The sequence below is a fragment of the Atta cephalotes genome (assembly GCF_000143395.1).
Source record: "Atta cephalotes unplaced genomic scaffold scaffold00019, whole genome shotgun sequence".
Classification (NCBI taxonomy): Eukaryota; Metazoa; Arthropoda; class Insecta; order Hymenoptera; family Formicidae; genus Atta; species Atta cephalotes.
In genome coordinates, this window is record NW_012130083.1 from 3342964 (window position 1) to 3346674 (window position 3711).

The window sequence follows — 3711 nt, forward strand, 5'->3', positions numbered from 1 at the left end:
AGTTTTATAATTAATTGTTAATTATCATCGAATATATTCGATGATAAATTTAACAATTATTATAAAATCGTCAAAAATGACAAATATTTATCTAATAATCATTACATAAAATCATTATGGTAATTAACATCGTTATTTAAAACTTATAAAATTAGGAAAATTCGTCTAAAGATAAAAATTTGATATTAATAATAATCTTACATATTATATTGTGATATTATCTAGTAATTCCATTTTAAATATATGAGTAAAATAAATTTATACGTGATATATATTTACACTGAAATTAAATTATTGAAGTTACCATTCGAAGTATAAATGAGATTCGAAGACACTGACGAAATGGCAATGGAAAAAACCCATCAAGGGAAACGAACGCCTTTAATGTTTTCGATTATACGACAAGCTGTCGAAACATCGGAAACCACGAGGGTCTGGAAACCGATGCGATAAATTCCTGATACTTGGTATAAAAGGCAACGTCAACATGTTTCACTTTTAGAGACAGAAAAAGGACCAAAATATTTTCCAAACCAGAATGTTAAAATGTGATATTATTGATATTTACTTTATATATGTTATTGATATTTCATGTATTATTAAACGTTATTATCAAACACTAACAAGCAAAACAACTGAAGGACAGAAATCAGTCGACGCGCCTTTCATGTGGTGAAATAATGATGGGAATATTTCAGCAACTCTCCGCTCTCAGCGCGTTTCTTCATAATTCACCTCTAAAGAGCTCGGATTCGAGTCGTTTCCCCATCAAAGAGATAATCCGCATTCATAGATGAAATTCGACGTGGTGAATGAGAAAACTTTAATCGAGGTGATATACCGAAGTACAGAGAAAAGGGACGTACATTGATCTCGATGATAAAGCTAAAAATCCCATTAGAATAATATATCGAGCCTCGTAACAGTCTTTTCTCTGCCGAACGAACTTTTTTTATCTCCTTTTATAACCTTTTATCTCAACTCTGTATCTATCTCCCGAGACTTTTTCCAAGCAATTTCTCGCGTGTTATATTTATGAATAGACGACGTATATCCCACCGAGTGCATTGAGCGTGTCCGAGAAATTCGCGTTGACGAATCAACCCGGAAGTGGCGGCGCGATTCGAGACAAGTGAGTCACTCTAATCATTGCAGTACATTAACAAAAACGTCTGATTGAAAATAGACGAATCATCAAAAGAGTGATGATCAATCAGAATAAATAATTATCTTATTCTCTAAATCTTTTAGAATGAATTTCATTTTGAAGAGAAAATCTCACTTTTAAAGACTAAAAATTGAGTCCTCTTCTTTAAAATTGGCTCAATTTTCACTTTTTAAAGTGAGATTCCATTCCAAAGAATTTAGGCAGTAATTAGAATTTAATAGATTTAACTAAAAAATTCTAATTCGTTCATTTTTAATTAATAATTTAAATAATTATTTTTGGAACAACTATAATATTTATAGTTATTTTAACTGAAAATATAGTCAATTGTGCTATTAAATATTGTCGTATACACTGCTTAAAAATCTTTAATTTCTTCTTAACATATTTTCTGGTTATTATTACCGCATAAATAGTTATATTCATTATAATTGCGATTGCACTTACTAAATAAAAATGTTTATATTATTTACCGTGTATATTTTGATATTTTATTGTATTAATATTTTATTTATTGAAATTATCATAAATTGTAGTACGTGTACAATTTTTTCACGTTTGAAAGAATTTATAAATAAGATTATCATTATTAACAGTAATAACCATAAAAATAGAGCTTTTAACCGTAATTATTTTATACAATACAATTATATAAGTCACAAATACCAAATATTTTTCTCTGAATAATTTCTTCATAACAAAAGGAGTCAATTTCGGAGTTGTATTTTGCGAAATCGCATTTCATATAAATTATAGATCTGTTCTTTTCAGTTGAGTTTCTTACACAGTTCAGCTCTTCTCTTTATTATTTTTTCATGTTTTATGTTAGAATAAAAAAGAGAAAGAGTAACTGCAAGAAATTCAGCTAATGCCTGTTTCTATCAATGTAAATTAATTAACTTTAATTTCGGTTTAATTTATTCTTTATCCTTTTCTAAATCTTAAAACTCTAGAAAAAAATAAAAAGTAAGTTAAATCAGGATTAAAGTTAATCTACATTGATCGAAACGAAAATTAAAAAAACCAGCTCTCATTAAATTCGTTACATTCACTAAATACGCTACAATTCTTTTCTTTTTATAAAAATAAGACTATCGCATATCGAACGCGGAAATTTTCGGAAACGCGGAATTGCGCACGCGGATGAGTTCCAATTTCATTTTAATTTCAATAATGCTGCGCCAACGCTTCGCATTTAATAAAAGGTAAATACGCGCTATTATTCCGCGCGAATCGAGAGTGGCCGAGAAAGACTGAGCTGGAAAAAGACAAGAGCCCAGTCCGCTCGCATGATTTCGCAGGCAATGGCGCGCGACGATCCGGTCAATTTGAATTTGTCGCGCACATACTAACCTCTGCCGATGCTGTGGGCCGCGGGAGCGCGACCCGACTTGCGAATGGGATGAAATTTCTCCACGGACGAGAGCCGTCGCGGTCGTCGTCGGGCTCCGGCGTCGTCGTCCTCGGAATCGGAGGTGCTTCCGTGTTTCACTGATTTGCGCGAAAACGCGCGATACAGAAACGTGAGAAAAGATCACGTACAGCACGATTCGCGAGGCGCGGGAGTATTGCGTCAGTCGCGACGGCGCTCGGCAATGCTGAACATGCGTCGCGCTGCACGGCCAAGCAACGTCTGCGATAGCGATACGCGCGAATCTAGTCGCGAACCCGGTAAACCTGGTTGCCATAGCATCGGACCGCGCGATTGGCGGAGAAGCGCCAAGGGCGGTGCTAATGCGGGTTGCACCTATTGCACTTCCGCAAAATGAAATTCTCGACATCACGAATATGAGCAACGAAAATGGCGTTTGTCAAAATCAAAAGCTCTCTCAAAAGAGCTCACTTTTTTTACGATTAGTAAATTGACGTCTTTATAAAGTGTCATTTGCCTACATAGTGTTATTTGTATTCACAATACTTCGTTTTCCTTGTTACACCCTTTTGACACTCTTTATTACGCATGAAGTTGTATGTACATCGGAGCATTGCGTATTTCGTATTTAAATAGTCGTACGTTATAACTGTATATCATTTAATAATTTAATTACTATTAATATTTAGTTACTATTAATATTACTATTGTGTAGTTTTATTAAAAAATTTAACATTAATTTCTTACATATCAATAATAATATGTGACTAATAAAAACAATTTAAAAATTAATAAAAATATTATAAATGAGAAAAGAATATTTAGATTGTGTGTGTATTATATTTCTTATATACCAAGTATATTTCTGTTCATATTTTACACAATTTGATTATTTTTATTAAATAAAAATGCTATTTAAAGTTCGTATTCGTTTTAAATATTTATTAAATTTTAATTTTCGAATGCAACTAATTTCATACAAAGAATATAATTATATTAGCTTATAATAAGCAATTAGAAAATAGAGACAATATAATATGTTATCATTTCCCTGAGTTGAATGAATATTAATAGGATTATGAATAATATCTAAATATCCGGAATAAAAAAACACAAATTACAAAGAGTAAGCTAAATCATTTTTATTAATATTCCTTTTCTATCAATATGT